Source organism: Danio rerio, chromosome 18 (genome assembly GCF_049306965.1).
Source record: "Danio rerio strain Tuebingen ecotype United States chromosome 18, GRCz12tu, whole genome shotgun sequence".
Classification (NCBI taxonomy): domain Eukaryota; kingdom Metazoa; phylum Chordata; class Actinopteri; order Cypriniformes; family Danionidae; genus Danio; species Danio rerio.
In genome coordinates, this window is record NC_133193.1 from 17,103,786 (window position 1) to 17,111,532 (window position 7,747).

A 7,747-nucleotide genomic window follows, 5' to 3' on the forward strand; every position below is an offset into this window, starting at 1 on the left:
GAAATTAGTTATTAAAACTATTATGTTTAGAAATGTGTTGAAAAAAATCTTCTCTTTGCTAAACAACAGGGGGTCTACAGGGGGTCTAATAATTGAGGGGGGCTAATAATTCTGACTTAAACTGTATACTAAGTTGTGTGACAAAAATATTTTATTTTTAGCAGTACATTGCAAATATAATAACCAAAAACTTATAAATATGAAAAGTAACCCTTTAAAATAATTGTAATCTAGTATTTTAGAAAAAAATATACTTCAATTAAAAGCAAAGTTTATTTTTTTATAAGTGTATTTATTTTGCGGTTGACGTAAATATATTTTTGTATAATTTTTTAATTATGCATTGAAAATTAACTTTGTAACATCGCATCAAAGACACACTTTCAAAGCTCATTTTTAAATAAGCAGTAGTTGTGGTATAATTTAGAAGCAAATTTTAAGTGTAGTTTTTTCATTCCTGCAATTCGTTTTCATTCCTGCAATTTGTTACTATTTTCAGAAAGTTATAAAACATGTCAAATGCATTGAAAGGTCATTTAAAAAATGTGTAATTAAGAAGTGTATACAAACATATTTACGTCCTTCAGCCTTTGTAAAGATCATATATGGATAATGTACTGAAAAACATTTTAATATATCTTGAAAAGTTCTATAAAATCACTCAAACCTAAGTAGTTATAAACTATGCAAATGTACAACTTAAAAATAAAGTCATAAATATTATTCGATTAAATTCTATTATCATATAATCATTAAAATATGTATCTTTCATCCCTCAATTTAGGATGGAATACCCATTTAAATAGTTAAAATCCTCCTTAAAATAAGCCTTTATTCATTCAATCCAATCTGATCATTCTATATATTTTCCTTGAGTAATGTGTTGGCCTATTTGTAATTACCATTCTCACGTTTTAATTAATTCTCACTTCATTACAAACCAGCAATGGTTTAACTTGATTATTTACTGGTTTAACCAGTAAATAATTACCATATAAAACATTAAGCAATTTCCCTGCTTACAATTACCATACCATGCCGTGAATTGTAAACACCAACGTTTCCTCGTTGTCATGTAAATTCCCTGAGCATAAAATCCCGGTGGAAAAAAAAGGCCCAATCAGAACACAGAATGGACAGAGTGTGTCCACAATATTTGCATGAAATTTAGGTCACTAAATCATTTAATAATTAGGTCACTATTTTTTTGGCTATGCCTAGGTACACCCAGATTTCTTTACAGGAATAACACTTACAGTTGAAGTCAGAATTATTAGTCCCCTTTGATTTTTTTTTTTTTAAATATTTCCCAAATAATGTTTAACAGAGCAAGGAAATTTTCACAGTATGTCTGATAATACTTTTTCTTCTGGAGAAAGTCTTATTAGTTGTATTTCGACTAGAATAAAAGCAGTTTTAATTTTTTTATGAACCGTTTTAGTCTTCAGAACAAACCATCATTATACAATAACTTAATTACCCTAACCTGCCTAGATAACTTAATTAACCTAGTTAAGCCTTTAAATGTCACTTTAAGCAATATAGAAGTCTTTAAAAATATCTAAATATTATTTACTGCTATCATGGCAAAGATAAAATAAATTCGTTATTAAAAATTAGTTATTGAAGCTATTATGTTTCATATCATGTATCTTCTCTCCATTAAACAGAAATTGGGGAAAAAATAAACAGGGGGGCTAATAGTTCTGACTTTAACTGTATATTCAAAATAATAAACTACTTGAGGAAAAGCTGCTTTGCTCAGTTTGCTTCTTCAGATTTAATGGTCAACTTAAATAAATAAATAAACAGAAATGGTTCTCGTATATTAAGCCTGCATTTTAGTAAAGCATTAATCGGCCAAAACATCAGGAATTTGACATATTTACTGTATTTAGGTGCGTCACATGTGCCTTTTGACTTCAGTTCTGCAGAATGACGTGCTAAGCCTTTTCATATCATTAGTCATTATTCATCATTCACACCTAATAATGTCAGTATTTATTCATTACCTTCATGGCATTTTAAACTACTGTTTAGCCCTTTTCTGATGAACAGGCTAAAGCACTTATTCATTTTGAACAAGTGATAAGCCTGAATCTAAACTCTCCAACTTTGCTTCTTTTTCGTTCCTGTTGATCTTTATAAATGAGGCCAAACTTTACATTCTGTCCCTCGTGACATTTCAAACATATGTGCTTTATTTGTCAATATTGTACAGTTAGTAGCCAACAAAAAAATTTATAAATTAGGAATCCTTTATGCATTCGCTCATTTCTGTTATTTTCAATCAGTTCCTATATTCAAATACAGAATTTATATGGTTTTACTGTTTTAAAATGTTTGCACTGTTGTCTTCATTCAAATTAATTTCACGAATTCTTAAAAACATTGAAAATAAGTATATGGGTGATTTATGAATAAAATAATAGTTCAAAGGATCAGGAGCTTATCATGTGAAAAAGATGATGCAAATTTCTTTTGAGGTTGTATATGTGTCTGTATTTTTATATATGTGTTTTTTTTTTTTTTTTTTAACCATAGAATACATGTATTAACAGCATTATTAATACATCCATGGAATAAAATATAATAATAATATAATAATAAATAAAAACATTTTAAGCAAGTACTGTGTTTCCTTGTTGTCATGTACACTCCGTGAGCATAAAGCATCTGGAGGAAAAAGGAAAACCAGAACACAAAATGGGTGGATCCATGTCCACATTATTTGCATGTAATTTAGGTCATGTTCTGAGTCATCCGTTGCCAGAAAAGATCATTAATATACATGTGCTAGGCAAAATTTCGAGAGTATAATATTGATAAATTAGTTTATTTTTATCTAAATTTATATTAAAATTCTTATTAAACCATTTTGCCATGTACAGAACACTTATTATTTGGCTATGCCTGGGTATACTCAGATTTTCTTTATAGAAATAACAATGTTCAAACAAATAAACATTTTGAGGAAAAGCTGCTTTGCTCAGTTTGCTGTATATATATATATATATATATATATATATATATATATATATATATATATATATATATATATATATATATATATACATATATATATATATATATATATATATATATATATATATATATACATATATATATATATATATATATATATATATATATATATATATATATATATATATACATATATATATATATATATATATATATATATATATATATATATATATATATATATATATATATATACGATTGAAGTTACAATTATTAACCCCTGTTTATTTTTTCCCTAATATCTGTACAATATCCTGTATGCTTAACTAGGTTTATTAGGTTAACTAGGCAGGTTAGGGTAAATAGGCAAGTTATTGTATAATGATGGTTTGTTCTGTAGACTATTGGAGAAAAAAAAATCAGCTTAAGGGGGCTAATAATTTTGACCTTAAAATTGTGCTTAAAAAATTGCTTTTATTCTAGTCGAAATAAAACAAATAAGACTTTGTCCAGAATAAAAAATATTATAGGAAATAATGTAAAAATTTCCTTGCTCTGTTAATCATCATTTGGGAAATAAAACAGGGAAAAAAAAGGGGTGGGGGGGGGGGGGGGGGGTGCTAATAATTCTGATTTCAGCTGTGTATATATTATTTTCTTTTTGTTTTGCTAGAATACTGTACATGTATTAACAGCATTAATAATATATCCATAAAGTAAAATATTCACAATACTTTGAAAAATACAAATCAACACTGAAAACACAGGATATTCATGAGAGCATTGAAGATAATGAAGCAGCTTTAGCCTAAAAAAAACTGTAAAATAAGTGAAGAATTTGTTATAGCTAAAGAAAAATGTTTTGGACTAAATTAAATGTTAAATTGAAGAGGTTTACTATTTGTGCAGATATAGACCTAGAGAATATTAATTTATTGTACGAACATGAATGTTAGGTGTTGTTGTTGATCTAAAAGCAGCAAAACTGTCCACTGAATGCTGAGTGTGTCAAGCTGACAAGACATGGGAAATTTTTTTGGGCTTTGTTATCGGTCAATATTACAGAGCGATGTTGCTTTCCCTACTAAACATTAGCAACAAAAGTTTTACAATAAAATTAGAAACATACTGTGAATTATTTTGTATAAAAGTAGAAATATGGTGTGCAGTGTAGTTACCAGCGTAAAACTAAAATAGGAAATAGTAATGAATACATTTGACATGTTTGAGGCCATACTTCTTTACTTTAATTGAGTTCAAAAGTGTAGTCAGTACTTCAATCTTTACCACAGCCATTTTAAACATAAGTATCTGTACTTGATTAAAGGATGTGTGTGCTTTTGCCATCTCTGATTAATGTGTATTTGTAATCACGTTTGAACTCATTCTCACTTCATTACAAACAAGGAGTTAACTTTAATTATTTACTGGTTTAACCAGTAAATAATTACCATATAAAACATTTTTAAGCAATTACCGTGTTTACAATTACCGCCATATCGTGGTTGAAAAACATCAATGTTTCCTCATTGTCATTTAATTTCCGTGAGCATAAAACCCTGGTGATAAAAGGGCCAATCAGAACAAAGAATGCACAAATCCATGTCCACATTATTTGCATGTAGTCTAGGTCACGTTCTAAGTCCAGAAGCCAGACGTGCCAGAAGAGATCATTAATATGCACTAGCTTAGGCTGAATTTTCAGAGTACAACATTGATATATATATATATATATATATATATATATATATATATATATATATATATATATATATATATATATATATATATATATATATATTTTTTTTTTTTTTTTTTTAAGTGTGTCTAAATTTATTTTAAACCATTTTGCCATGTACAGAACACTTATTATTTGATTATTTGACTATGCATAGGTATACCCAGATTTCTTTATAGAAATAGCACTTAAGTTCAAATGAGCGAACTTCTTGAAAAGCTGCTTGCTCAGTTTGCTTCTTCAGATTTAATGATGAACCTTTGAAGACTTAAGAGGAAACAAACAGGAATGATTCTCTACGCGTGCATTTTAGTAAAGCATTAATCAGCCAAAACGTCAGAAGTTTTACATATTCACTGTATTTAGGTACGTCATGTGTGCCTTTTGAACTCAGTTCTGCAGAATGACTTGCTAAGCCTTTACATATCATCATTATATTTACTTCACACCTAATTAAGTCAGTAGTTATGCTTTTCTGACAAACAGGCTGTAGTCCTTATTCAGGTGGAACAAGTGAAACTTGATAACCCTGAATCTTAACTAATCTTTCTGCAGTTTTTTCAAACAGAATCAACTTTTTTTCAATTTATTAAACAATTCATTGCTCAGGTGACAGTGACAGTGACATGCATTACAGGTGAATCAAATAATCACCAGCACGTGTCTACATTTAGAAGCAAGTTTAGTTGTCATGTTTAATGAGATTTAATGATGGTGCCAATCAGTGGTGTTGTCCTAAAAAAATTATATTACCCACCCAACCCAAATTTTAAATCAAAGTAGGCAAAGAAATGACGAAAGTCAATGTTTCTTTGATTCATTATAATGCTATAGCAATATTATTTAACATCAGTTATCTGTATTGACTTCCACAGAAGGAACTTACTTTCTTTTCTGGTTTATTACTTTACATTTAATAGGCTCCTTTAAACATCAATCAGCCATTATGTTTGATTTTCACATTCATACGTGCTTGTTTTAAACCAAGGGGAGTCTGATCTCAAAAGGAAACATAAGTATTTTACGTTTTGTCAGTTTAGTGGCTAATTCGTACAAATTCGTACGAGTTCAGTCATACGAAAATGATTTTAAAAAGAAGGCGTGGCACCTAACCCCACCCCTAACCCCAGCCGTCATTGGGTGATAAGCAAATCATACTAAATTGTACGAATTAGATCGTACAAATTCTAATGAATTAGCCACTAAATCAAAAAGTTACGAATTGCTGTGAGATTGCGTTAGTCTATAACACTAAAAACGATGAGGCAAGACAAATTATAAATTATGTAATGCTATGCAATTTACAAAGGTAACAGAGACAGCAGAAGACATCATTCCTTGTCGTAGCGTGCACAATTATTGCAAATGTCAAATACAGGGGCGATTTTAGGATTTTCATTTTAGGGAGGATCTTTATGGGGTAAACAAAGAAAAATGTGCAGTAATGTATTTGGTGAAAGTCAGTAAATAGCCACCCTGTTATTTTTTTCCCCCAATTTCTGTTAAATGGTGAGAAGATTTTTTTTTTGCACATTTCTAAACATAATAGTTTTAATCACTCATTTCTAATAACTGATTTATTTTCTTTTTTGCCTTGATGACAATAAATTATATCTGACTAGATATTTTTCTAGACAATTTTTTACTGCTTAAAATGATATTAAAAAGGCTTAACTAAACTAGGTTAATTAAGTTAACTAGGCAGGTTAGGGTAATTAGGCAAGTTATTGTATAATGTTCTGTAGACTATATATAATATATATATATATATATATATATATATATATATATATATATATATATATATATATATATATATATATATATATGTTTTATATATAGTCTACAGAACATTTTACAATAATGTATCTAATAATGTTATAATATACTCTGGTGAGGTTCGAACTCGGGTCGGCAGCGTGCTAACGTACTAACCACTGTACCACGATGGCGCTGTTATGCATTCGATGTTATCTGCTGCTCTTGAAGTCTACTCTTTTTTTTTTTACCCTACTCTTTTTCTCCCCTTTTTATATTTCTGATCATGTTATATCAGATTTATTAATGTAGTGAATCATCTGATTTTCATTGAGCAGGTGTAATATTCATTATTATTAGTTAATATTCACTAAGGTGCCGCTGTTTGGGGTGGAATGGGGTGCAGCCCGCAGTTTAATAATGATCATCATTAACCTGCAGGCTGCATTTTGTTCACGGGGCTGCGAGAAAATAAATAAAAAGAGCGGAGCTGCAGCAAAATAATAATTAAAAAGAGTGAGGTTATGGTCAAATAAACAAATAAATGAAAAAAGTGCAACTGCTGAGAGTGCAAGCAGCTAGGGACACCGGCCCTCGCGGCCAAAAAACGGACCGGCTCACCGGCCTGCATGGATGTATGTTTTAGTTAATGCTATATGCACTATAATGTGCTTTGTGTTCATGGTCAGTAACGCCGCTCCCTATACGCAGAGCATGCAGGCTGCGTAAGGCCTCAACTCCGGAGGGGGGCACCATCTCGGCTGCTCAAAACAAATAATGATATTTATTTACTCATATTAACATAAACTGACTGTAAATAAAATGTATATTGATAATATTTTGTTAAATACATTCTAAAAATTATTTTACGACGGACGCAAAAACAAACATGTCATTTCTTGCGTGTACGAACATAGCCGCGTGCGCACGGTCCAGCCCGGTCAACTCATCTTTGCGGCTGCTAGCAGCAGATGATTATAATTAATGCAAATTGCTGCTCCATGCCCTGTAAAAGACAACAGCAGATGAGAAAAGGAAAAAAGAACAAGATGAAACGCATCACTTTCAGGTAACTTCCATGAATTTGGAAAACATATTTTTGGTGGTAAATTAGTGAGTAAAGTAGTAAGGCAAACGTTTAAACTTCAACACAACTGCATCCATCTGCCTTGTGTTGTTGCTCACGTTCAGTTTCTTGCTTTACGGCTGTGCATTTTGCTTTAAACTCTGACAGGACATGTTCTCTGACTTCTCAAGTTCGCCCCT